The sequence below is a fragment of the Chrysochloris asiatica genome, unplaced genomic scaffold (genome assembly GCF_000296735.1).
Source record: "Chrysochloris asiatica unplaced genomic scaffold, ChrAsi1.0 scaffold00234, whole genome shotgun sequence".
Classification (NCBI taxonomy): domain Eukaryota; kingdom Metazoa; phylum Chordata; class Mammalia; order Afrosoricida; family Chrysochloridae; genus Chrysochloris; species Chrysochloris asiatica.
Window position 1 is genome coordinate 2,557,192 of NW_006408752.1, and position 13,238 is coordinate 2,570,429.

Here is a 13,238-nt window from a genome sequence, read left to right on the forward strand (position 1 = left end):
GGAAAGAGAGGGACTGACAGTTGGTAGCCAGGAGGCAAACTTTCAGAATGTGCCCTTTGGTGGTGTAAATTATTATATATGCCTGAGTGTTTTTGTTTTTTTTAAAAAAAGAGCTAAAATGAATAGACAGAAATACTGTTAACTGATGTTACATGGAGGGGATTATAATCATTGTAATGAAACAAAGTATATGATTTGTTGAATGTAAAACTGATGATCTACTTTGTAAATCTTTCCTTAATTGACAATACAAAATTTAAAAACAAAACAGAAAGAAAAAGAAATTTCAGCTATGGGGTGAGTTCATTTTCAGACCTGAAGGGCCATCATCTCAAGGAGTTTACCAGTCTCAGTGTGGCACTATGGGTTAGTGCTCCTGACTGCAAAGCCGTTTGAACTGCAAGGTCGGCGGTTCAAGCTCACCAGCTGCTTCTTGGAAACCCTATACAGGGTCGCTATGGGTCGGAACCGACTTAACAGCACTTCACAACAACAACATGCAACCAATAAGTTCAGTGTTTTTTATGATTTTGAGTTTTCTCTACATATTTCTCCAAGTCTATCCAGGACATTTTAATGTGATCTGTTTCAGAGTGGTTGGTAATTGTAACCGAGCACCATCTTGTTCTTCTGGTCTCAGGTTTGTGGGGGGCTTATGTTTGCATGGTCTGTTAGTCCATTGGATTGTTTTCATTAATCTTTTACTATCGTCACTCTTCTTTGCTTGGGACAGGGAGAGAGACCAGTCATGGCACCTTAGATGACTGTTCACAAGCTTTTATGATCCCAGTTGCTACTCACCAACATGGAATGTAGTACCTTGTCTTTGTGGACTATGTTGTACCGATTAACCTTGGTGTACCCCAAGACTATGGTCCAGAGGCCCAGCAATTCATTGCCTCAAGGTATTGGTTTATGGCTAAGAAGTTTTCATAACATTTGGGCATGCATTCTTAGTGCTTAGAAAGAGCAGCTACTTCTGAGGTTGAGTTTTAGGACCTGATTACAGGCAGCCTCTGGCTTATGAACAAGATTTGTCCCCATGTCTGTTTTTAAGTTGAATTTGTTGGTAAGTTGGAACAGATGCATACAGTTCTTATTTAACCTTACTTTAGTTCAAGAAAAGGCTTGAAACTTTTTCAATTACTGTAATGCAGTAATTGAAGGTGATTGTGATCAAGAATTTGTTGCCAGTAAGGCGCCCCAGTGGTGTTCTGGGCTAGGCATTAGGCTGCTAACAACAAGGTTGGTGGTTCAAATCCATTAGTTATTCCATGGGAGAAAGAGGAAATTCTCTGCTCCCACAAAGATTCACAGTCTTGGAAACCCTATATAAGTTAGATCATAGTGTAATTTAGGTTTGGATAGATGTTGGTTCCGTAGTTTCAAAGTGAGTGCATATTTATACAAGATTAAAGGGAAGAACTCGTCTCTAACTGGACTTTCATTAGTCACCTGAGGACAAGCAGACTTCAGAAAGTTGTGGAAAAATGAATTGAAGTTAACTGAATCTTTTATACCCCTTCTTGTGTTTTACAAAAATGAGGTCAGGGACTGGGAGACCTTACCCATTTGAGAGAATTAACAAAGTTTATTTTCTGTAAAGGGTTTATTTCTCTATGAACTCTCTCTTTTTCAGTCACCCATTGGTCTGAATAATTTAATAGCTTTATTAATTTTTCTTAATCATCACGGGAATAATGGGGGAGAAATAAAAGGGACAGAAAAGAAGACATCACAAGAAGGGTTAAGGGGAGTGATGGGAAAGAGGCAGAAGACAGGCAGGAATGGAGAAACTTGATCAGAAAGAGGAAATTGATGAGGAGCAGAGAAAGAGGAAAGGATGTTGGTAAAATAGGAGGGGCTGGGACTCTGGTTAGGATTAGTTAAGACTGTGCCTTCATGTTGCTTGGCTCCTCACTGACACAACTGCCTTTAGTATCTATAGTAGCATTAAGCTAGTGACACTAAGTCAAACTCTGACTTTTAATCTTCTATATTGATCCATCAGATGGAATACACAGAAATAAAGCTGACTACATCTATGGAAAGAGACCGTGGAAAAAGTCCACACATATCATCAGCCAAAACAAGGCCAGGGGCAAAATGTGGAATAGACCATCATATGCAAGTTCAGGCTGAAGCTGAAGAAAATGAAAACAAGTCCATGAGAGTCAAAATATGACCTTGAATATATCCCACCAGAATTTAGAGATCATCTGAAGAACAGATTTGATACATTAGACACTAAAGACCGAAGACCAGAAAAGTTGTGGGATGACATCAAAAACATCATATAGTAAGAAAGCAAAAGGTTATTAAGAAGAAGACAAGAAAAAAGGAAAAGACCAGAATGGATGTCAGAAGAGATTCTGAAACTTCCTCTCCAGCATAAAGATGCTAAAGCAAATGGAAGAAGTGAGGAGGTACAAGAGCTGAATAGAAAATTTCAAAGGTCACCTCAAGAAGATAAAGTTAAATATTCTAATGAAATGTGCAAAGACCTGGAGTTAGAAAACCAAAGGGGAAGAACATGCTCAGTATTTCTCAAGCTGAGGAAACTGAGTTAAAAGTTCAAACCTCAACTTGGGTTTTAAAGAATTCTATGGGCAAAATATTGAATGATGCCGAAAGCATCAAAAGAAGATGGAAGGAATACACAGAGTTAATGTACCAAAAAGAAATGGTCAATGTTCAACCATTTCAAGAGGTAGCATATGATCAAGAAAGAGTCAGTGATCCTGAAGGAAGAAGTCCCAGGTGCATTGAAGGCATTGGCAAAGAACAAGCCTCCGGAAACTGATGGAATATAAATTGAAATCTTTCAACAAACTGATGCAGCACGGGAAGTACTCATTCACTTATGTCAAGAAATTTGGACAAGTACCTGGTCAACTGACTGGAAAAGATCTGTATTTGTGTCCATTCCAAAGAGACATGGCCCAATGGATTGTGGAAATGATCAGACAATATCATGGATATCCCATGCAAGTAAAGTTTCACTAAAGGTATTAAAAAAATGGCTCCAACCATATATTGACAGAGAGCTTCCACAGGTTCAAGACAGATTCAGAAGAAGACATGGAATGAGGGGTATCATTGCTTATGTGAGATGGATCTTGGCTGAAACTAGAGAACACCAGAAAGATGTTTACCTGTGCTTTATTGACTACAAAAAGGCTTTCGATTGTGTGGATCATGACAAGCTATGGACAACATTGTGAAATATGAGTATTCCAGAACATTTAATTGTGCTCATGAGGAACCTGTATATGGTTGTTTTAACAGAACAAGGGAACACTGATTGGTTTAAAATTAGGAAAGGCATGTACTTTTAAACACTGATTGGTTTAAAATTAGGAAAGGCATGTACTTGGGTTATATACTGTTACCACACTTAATCATTCTGTATGCTGAGCAAATAATCTGAGAAACTGGATTATATGAAGAAAAACATGGCATCAAGTTTGGAGGAAGACACATTAACAACTTGCAATATGCAGAACCTACAACCTTGCTTGCTGAAAATGAAGAGGACCTAAACTACTTACTGATGAAGATCAAAGACCACAGCCTTCAGTATGGGTTGCATCTCAATGTAAAAAAAGAAAAATCCTCACCACTGTACCAATAAACAACATTCATATCAATGGAGAAAAGTTTGAAGTTGTCAAAGACTTCATTTTGCTTGGAAGCAGCATTCAAGAAATCAAATGACATACTGCATCAGGCAATTCTGCTGCACACGACCTGCTTAAAGTGTTCAAGAGCAAAGATGTCAGTTTGAGGACTAAGGTGTGCCTGATTCAAGCCATGGTATTTTCAAAAACCTCATATGCATGCAAAAGTTGGATAGTGAATAAGGAAAATCATAGAAGAATTGATGCATTTGAGTTATGGTGTTAGAGGAGAATATTGACAGTACCATGGACTGCTAAAAGAACAAACCAAACAAAGGAGCTAGACTGCTCCTTTGAAGCCAGGATGGCCAGACTTCATCTCTCATGCTCCAGACATATTATCAGGAGGGACCAGTCACTGGAGAAGGAAATCATGTTTGGTAAAGTGGAGGATCGTAACAAAGAGGAAGACCCCCAGCAAGATGGATCGGCACAGTGGCGGCAGCGATGGACTCAGGTGTAGCAATGATTGTAAGGATTGCACAGGACTTGACAGTGTTTCATTCTGATGGCACCTAACAACAACAACATATTGATCCACCCTTCTTTAACCACATTAACTCACCTCTCCAACCTTCTTCTCCTGGATCCAGGCACAATTAGATTACTTCCTATCTTCTTGTGCCCTGCTAAAATACTTTGCCTATTATTCTTGGTCCTCTCAAGTTCTGAACATTTTTCAAAGACCTGCTCAACTTTCTCCTGCTCCCTGAAGAATTCCCAGCCTCACTGATCTCTCTGGTCTCTTGTCTCTGACCTCTATCCCTGGGCTTATAATCTGATCTCCACTTCAATATCTAGAAGTTATTTCAAATTTGTCTGACTTCTTAAAACACTCGATTAGGGTATAAGCTCTATGAGGCAGGGATTTTGGTTAGGTTTCCTCAATGCCTAGAAGAGTGCTCGACACTCAATGGCTATTTGTTGAATGAATGAATGAATGGTAGAAGTTACAGCCAAGAGTACACACTTTGTTTCTATTACATTGGCTACTGATGTTTCTTGGTGTTCTACTTTCCTCAACAGAACAGTGAAAACCCTTTAAGATCAGGAGTTTCTATGCTTTTTCATTCATCTTGGCCTTTAGCACTAAAGTATCCCCATAGGTGATTTGTTGACTGATTAAACACAGCAGGATAAACCCATGGCTAAAGTCACCTTCCTCAAATTTGAGGATCCATGTGCTAACTAAAGAAAAGACTATGTTTATTCCTATCCACTGGTTCTTAAGCATGTCACCTTTAGGCCTGTATCATATCTAGATATAATATAGGAAGGTAAGTAGAAAAATGTATGGTTACATGATAATAGAAATCTTTACTAACCAAAATTATCAAAAATGTGAAGTGATTGTTTCTTGGCTTATACCCCATCTAGATCTACACATATCTGAAGGTGTTTCTGACTCTCTAACCTTTCCCCAAAGAATTCTGTACTCTGTGGTCTATGTGTTAAAACTGCAGTTTTGGCATCCTAAAGGGCTTAACTCATGTTACTTTAAATGTTCTTTGAGTTTTGAGACAAAAAGAAGTCAGGAGGGGCAAGATTGGGGGTTTAAGATAGATGGGGTAAAGTTTTACAGTAAAATCCTTGTAGGACAGCCTTTGTTACCCTTCAACCAGGTACATTGTTGTGATGGAAAAAACAATTCCTCAGTGAAACTTTCCTGGCCCTTTTCACACGTGTGAAGTTTTCCCTTTTCTTCAGACTTCATGGTAAGCTCTCATGATTAGCCAAGTGACAGGATATTTCTTTCAAGAAAATCTATCAAGATTACCCATTTGGAATTCCAGACAACAGTTGTCATAACCTTCTGAGAGGACTTCTCTGCTCCAATTTAACTGGTGTAGCAGATATCCTCAGAATCCACTGGTTTGATTAGACCTTAATGAGACCAAGACAAAGTGCATTACTGAGAGAACTTGTCTGTAGCCATCAAATCCTCACTGATGACAGAAGCATGGTTAAACACACTTTGTTTGAAATAAATCTGTGCATGCTTGAGCTGGAACCCTAGTAATAATACTTTTTGACTTACTCTCTTTTATGTATCTAACTTTGTTGTTGTTGTTGTCAGGTGCCACCAAGTCGGAACCGACTCATAGTGACCCCATGCACAGCAGAAAAAAACAATGTCCGATCCTGGGCCAACCTCACTACTGCTGCCACACTGGAGTCCATCAATGCTGTCACCTGGCCAATCCATCTCGCTGGGGGTCTTCCTCTTTTTCTCTGACCCTCCATCTTACCAAGCATGATATCCTTCTCCAGCGACTGTTCCCTCCTGACAATATGTCCAAAGTATGAGAGACAAAGTTTAACCATCCTGGCCTCAAAGGAGCACTCTGGCTGCACTTCTTCCAAAACAGATCTATTGGTTCTCTTGGCAGCCCATGGCACTTTTAGTATTCTCCTCCAACACCATAATTCAAAGGCATCAATTCTTCTACGATCTTCGTTATTCACTGTCCAGCTTTCGCATCCATATGAGGTTATTGAAAATACCATGGCTTGGTTAGTGTGGTGAAAATATGCTTGATAAACCATACACCGTCTGGATGACTTCTACATGCACAGTTCAGCAACACTGTTCACATTTTTCAAATTGTACAACCATATTCACTATTCTTCTCCAAATCATTTCACCACCGTTAACATAACCTGCATGCCCCCTAAGGAAAAATGCCATCTTTTCCATTTCTTCCCCCCTCTGGCAACCACTAATGATCTTTGGTTTCTATATATTTGCTTCTTTCATATCAGTGAGATCATACAATGCTTGTCCTGTTGCTTAACATTCAAGTCGCATTCAGAAGAGGACATGCATCAAGGGATATTATTGGTGATATCAGATGGATCTTGGCTGAAAGCACAGAGTACCAGAAATATGCATACTTGTGTTTTATTAACTATTCAAGGCATTTGACTGTGTGGATTATAACAAACTATGGATAATAATGAGAAGAATGGGAATTCTAGACTATTTAATTGTGTTAATGTGGGGCCTGTGTGTAGACCAAGAGGCAGTGGTCAGAACAGAATAAGGGAGTACTGAGTGGTTTAAAATCAGGAAAGGTGTAATGCAAGGTAGTATCCTTTCACCGTACTTATTCAATCTGTATGCTGAGCTGGACTGTATGAAGAAGAAGGAGGGATCAGGATTGGAGGAAGGCTCATTAACAACCTATGGCATGCAGATAACACAACCCTGTTTTCAGCAAGCCAAGAGAAGTTGAAGCATTTACCAATGAAGATCAAATACTATAGCCTTTCATACGGATTATATCTCAATGTAAAGAAACAAAAATTTCCCCAACTATACCAGTAGACAATATCATGATAAATGAAGAAAAGATTGAAATTGTCAAGGATTTCAGTTTATTCGGATCTATAATCAATCCTCATGGAAGCAGCAGTCAAGAAGTCAAAGTCAAGAAGTCTTCTGCAAAAGACCTCTTTAAAGTATTAAAGAGCAAAGATGTCCCTTTGAAGACGAAGGTATATCTGACCCAATCCATGGTATTTTCAGTTGCTTTATATGCATGTGAAGCTGGATAATAAATAAGAAAGAATGTAGAAGATTGGTGTATTTGAATTATGGTGTTGTCAAAGAATATTGAAAGTTCCAAGGACTGCCAGAAGAATAAACAAATCTGTCTTGTAAGAAGTACATCCAGAATGCTCCTTTGAAGTAAGGATGATGAGACTCCATCTCATGTACTTCGGACATATTATCATCAGGAGGGACCAGTCCCTTGCAAAGAACATCATACTTGGTAAAGAGTAATTGATAAAAGAAGAAGATCAACAAAAACATGGGCTGACACCGTGGCAGCAGCAATAAGGTCAAACATAACAATTGTAAGGATGGCACAGGACCAGGCAGTTTTTCGTTCTGTTGGTTGTACATAGAGTCACTATGAGTTTGAACTGATTTGATGACACCCAACAGCTAAAAGAACCAACAGATCCGTGTTAGAAAAAGTGCAGCCAGAGTGCTCCTTGGAGGCCAAGATGGCCAAATTTCGTCTTTCATACTTCGGACATATTGTCAGGAGGGACCAGTCACTGGAGAAGGATATCATGTTTGGTAACGTGGAGGGTCAGAGAAAAAGAGGAAGACCCCCAACGAGATGGATTGGCAAAGTGGCAGCATCGATGGACTCAAGTGTGGCAACAGTAATAAGGTTGGCCCAGGACTGGGCAGTGTTTCGTTCTGCTGTGCATAAGGTCGCTATGAGTTGGTGCCAACTTGATGGCACCTAACAACAACAACTATGGCTATGGATTAATGCACCAGAGTGCAAAGCTGTTTGAACTGCAAGGTCGGTGGTTCAAGCTCACCAGCTGCTCCTTGGAAAACTTATATAGGGTCACTGTGGGTCGGAACCGATTCAACGGCACTTCACAACAACAACAGCAAACAACAAAAGTATTCCATCATGAGTATGCATTCCATTTGGGTTATCCATTCACCCATATATAATTCTGTAGTGTTTAATTCTCATCATTCTCTAATTGTGAATGTCTCTTATCTCTAGTTGTTGTTATGTGCCAGGGAGTCGGTTCCGACTCATAGCGAACCTGTACAGGGTTCCCGTAAAGATTTACGGGAGCAGAAAGCCTCATCTTTCTCCCGCGGAACAGGTGGTAGTTTCGAACTGCTGACCTTGCAGTTCGCAGGCCGATTCGTAACGACTACGCTACCAGAGCTCCTTAAAGCAAGAAACTGAGGCAGGGGCTGACTCTTATTCCCCTTCTCTTAGGAGACGTTCAGCACTGGCCTGCCAGGGGGCTTGGGGCTTTGATTAATGAGAGAGGTCACGCAGTGACCTATGGTACAGGGCAGGCTACAAGTAGAGGTTCTGATTGGCTGCCAGTGATGTCACACTTCAGGCATTTATCCTCCCTGGCTGTGTATCTGCTCTCTGTTTATCTTAGCACCCCATTTCATTTCTCAACAGCAAGACACAACAGGAAGCACATGTCTAGAGCTGTTCTATTCACTTCAAGTTCAAGTGTTCCTCAGGGCGTAACTCTTTGACACAGTATGGCTTAAAGTCAATTATGTGGGCTTCACTGGGAACTTTTCCCCACCAGAGATATTGTGGTGGGTGGAAAAGTCTTTTGTTTTAGTTTATTTGCTGTCTCCATGATCTTGCTATTGGAATGACTAATACCCGCATCATGGCCATGTTAGGAAGCAATTATCTGAGAACAAATTCATTTCCTGAGTCATCAGCTTATTTAGCCAGTGTTCCTTCCGTCTTGCTTTTCTTTCTTCTTCTTCTTTTTTTTTTTTTTTTAAATCTCAACAGTATAGAAAGCCACACTTCCTTTATGCCTTCTGTTATATTTGTGAGGAGATGGATAGTCATTATTCTTCCTATGTTACTCAGGCTGTTGTTTTATAATCCTGGATTGATTTTCAAGAAACAAATGGGTTTTAGGATTAATCTCTTTGCTTTTCACTTCCTGTGTGATGGGTGACTAATAAGGCCTCGTGCATTTTCTCACTTTCAAGTGAGAATTTTCCATCCTGGCTCTTCTCAATGCTCAGGATATTTTGTATCTAGATGAAATGGTTGCTGGAGAAAGCCAAGGGAAGAAAAAACAAATCTCAAGGAAACAGAAGACAGTTAAAACTCTCTTCTTGTAATCTGTAATTCCTCTGGCAATCTAGTGGCCTTCCTGGCATGGGTCCCAGCTTCCTGAAGAAAGATAGGATGGTGGGAGAGGAAACATTGTATTCTGAAAACCCAAGGTCTACAGATAGTCTTCTTCCCTTCTTCTTGTATCAAGAGCACTGTCATATGATCGGGGCTCAGCCAATCAAAGCTTGTTGCTATTAAGTGCCGTTGAGTTGGTTTCTGAGGAGCAGCTGGTGAGTTTGAACCGCCAACCTTGTGGTTAACAGTCTAGTGATTATACTACAGCGCCACACCAGGACACTGATCATACATTACCAGCCAGGATTTTGACTTTTAAGAATGTGGTACATAGATGTTGGAAATGGTTTCCAGGGCGAAGGATGGAGAGAGAATCCTTGAATAGCAATTGCCAATGTGCATGGCAGGGGTGTCCCACCCAGACTGTGTCTGTGGCAAGATCTGGCTGCTGCTTTGGGCCTCCTGGATTCCTGCCTACTTCCCTACTCTGGTTCTCCAGCATTCCAAAAGATTCTATGAGCTACCGAATACCTCTCCAGGATATTCCTTTTCTGCTTAAATTAGTTTGAGTTGGAGTAGGTCTTTGTTGTTTGTAATCAAGAACCTGCCCTGACTAGGAAAGGCTCTACTTTTACAGAGTTTGGCTACAGGTCAGGGTATGTCAGAAAAACTGACTTTTGTAAAAAAGGTGGCTTCATGTGATGAATTGCTGTGCATTTGAAAAGAGGGAAACCTAGATGGGTCTCAGTTATAAGGAAGCTGTTTGTTTGTTTGTTTTAAAGGTTTTTAATGTCTCCCGTACTATCCCCGAGGAGGTCCTGGTGATGCAATGGGGTGGATGTTGGACTACTAAGTACAGGTTGGTGGTACAAAGCCATCAGCTGCACCACAGGAGAAAGATGAGCTCAGTTCCTGTCAAGATTTCCAGTCTCGGAAACCCTAAGGAGCAGTTCTATAGGATCTAACCTATAGGATCCTTGTGAGTTGGAATCAACTCAGTGACCATGGTTAGTGGGTTACTATCCTGAAATAAAATTCAGATATTATAACTTAATGATTGATGTGGTTTTTAAAAGTCAGAATAATGTAAAAGGACAAATTCAAGGACGTAATTAGTATATGAAAATATGTAACTGCTTGCATATTGTGGTTGTTGTTAAGTGCCATTAAGCAGGTTCTGACTCATAATGGTCCTGTATAGGTGTGGCTGGTAGGTTTGAACCACTTGCATATTAGAGACCCAAATAGCCCCAGATATTTACAATATGTAGGGCTATTTGGTTCTATTACAAAATGCCCTATTAACAACTATGTCCCTAAAGAATGAAAAATGCAAGTCATAGAACCATACATAGTCATCCACCCTCCCCATCCCCCCACACATACCTCTTCCAAGAAATAAATAAACCCATGTGTGGCAGAACTGTCCTATAGGATTTTCATTGGCTGAATTTTCTCATGAGGCACCTCTGTGTGGACTCTGGGTCAGCAGCTGAACGAATTAGCCATTTGCACCAACCAGGGACTCCTCATAGGAGTTCACATATAGAAAGGGAAACTGTTCTCCGAAGTGTTGGCAGAGATTACCTCTGAAGAAGAAAAGGGGGGAGGGGTGCTGAATGGTGAGGCCCAAAGAGGAAATTTCACACTTTCTTCTGTATTCTTTTGTATTCTTTGCAGCATTAATTAATTAAATCAGTATATTAGCTATGGTCACTTAAAACATGAAAAGGAAGAAAGTGATTCGGGTGGCACTGCGTACCACAAGTCATGTTGAGGAGTCAGATCAGAAAAAAAACACACACAAAAAAAAACAGTAAGGAGGGAAGGGCTCTCCTTGAAACTGGTTCCAGGGAGAAGCATGTGTGAATTGCATTCTCTGATGGTCATGAGAGTGTGTTTGGCAATTATTATCACTTGGCTGTGTGATCTTGAGCAAGGTCACCTACCAGCTGTGTTATCCTGTGGCCAAGGTGCGCCCTTATTTATAACATCACAGTATTGTTTGTGTTACTGTTACTGCATACCTGAACAGAAGCTCTCACCTGTGTAACTGGCTGCTGAGCCAAACCACCAAGCATCCAAGTGGGCCTAATCCCTTCACTCGTGACTCTGGTTCTAATTTACTTGGAATGTGGCAATCTGCATGCCAAATACCTGGAGGACATTTATTCTTTGCTTAATTCAACCGATATTAATTGGCTACAATGATAAATAGAGCCGTCTCTTTGTCCTGCAAAACCCATAAACTTTAGAAAGATTTAGGTTTACATTTCTGCTCTAAAATGTGGTATTCTCAGAACTCTTCTTTCTTTAATTGTAAAATGTATACCTACTTCACAGAATTTGTTTGGAGTAATAAATGGGAATGTTTATCAAGCACAAATTAAAGTGTTGATTATTATTAGAGTCTCCAGCATGGACTTTAAGCAATTTTCTCTTCCCTCCACCTCCTTTGAATTTCTTTGCCCTTTGTTCAAAGTACTGCAAACTGTAGCATAGCCCAGTTTGTGTTTATTCTGCTGGCTTTGCTGTATAAGAATTGGTAAGCAGAATGTCTAAGCTAGAGCTACATGCCTCCCAAACCAGCAACATCACCTGGGGTCTTGTTAGAAATGAAAATTGTCCGGCTACGCTGTAGGTTAATGTGCTGGACTGCGAGGCTGGTTTGAACCGCAAGGTCTGCAGTTCAAGCTCACCAGCTGCTCCTCGGAAACGCTATACAGGGCTGCTATGAGTCAGAACCGACTCGACGGCACTTAACAACAACAACAATCCAGATCTGTTTAGTCAAAAGCTTGGGTTTGGGGAAGTCCAAGAATAGGCCTTTTAACAAGAACTCCAGGTGATTTTGATACACTCAAAAGTTTGAGAGTCACTGCCTTCTTATCGTTTGGCCTGTCACAAGTTATGCTTGGCTGTCACTACTGGGAAGGAGTTTGCTAGTATCTGGAGGTAGAGGCTATGGGTGTTGCTAAACATCCTACAGCCTGAACTCCCAACCAACAATTTTCTGGCCCAAAATATCTGCTGCTGTTGAGAAACCCCGCCCTGCGTCAACATTTTTCAAAGGATGGTTCATAGATCACCAATTTTATGAGATTCTTGGGGAAAAAATGTCCTGTGTTGAAACACACTTGGGAAATGCTACATGTTGCGTGTGTGTGTTTGTCTTTCATGATCACCTTACCTTTGGAGAATTTGAACATTAAAGAAACCTGTTTTACCTCATAGTTCCCAACCTTATGTAATATCTTAGGGACAAGTGTGCCTCAGGTTACATACACTAAGGGAGCTACTGTGTTAAATTGATACCTGGCCTGGTTCCACCATCTGCCACAAGGCTTGCCTGAAAGGTTTACCATGTTGCCTTCCTCACAGGAATCAGTCTGCGCAAGTTTCTGTCCAAAAGCTCACAGCCCCATTGGTCTCCCACCATATTCTTCCCTGGTGGGAAGGCATGATGAGGAGGACAGGAGGAAATAAGGGAGCATAGAGCAGAAAATGATTCTTGGTTCCAGTTCTGCCAGCCACTCCTATTTGCTTCTCTAAAAAACCTTCTATGTCTTGCTAATTTGGTCTAAAATGATCGCTTTTCAAAGCACCTGCTGGACATCCAAATTGATCCTTTTAGAGAATTCTGTGAAGAATCCTGGTGGCACTGTGGTTGAGTGCTGGACAACTATCCAACATGTTGGTGGTTGGAACTGTCAGCCACTTCATGAAAGACAGATGTGGCAGTCGATTTCCATAACCATTAACAGCCGCCCAAAAAAAACAAAACAAAATCAACTCATTGCCTTGGAGTTGATCCTGTCTCTTAGCAACTCGGCAGGAAGGACAGCATTTTCAAGGCTGTAACTTCTCAAACACAGACTGCCACATCTTT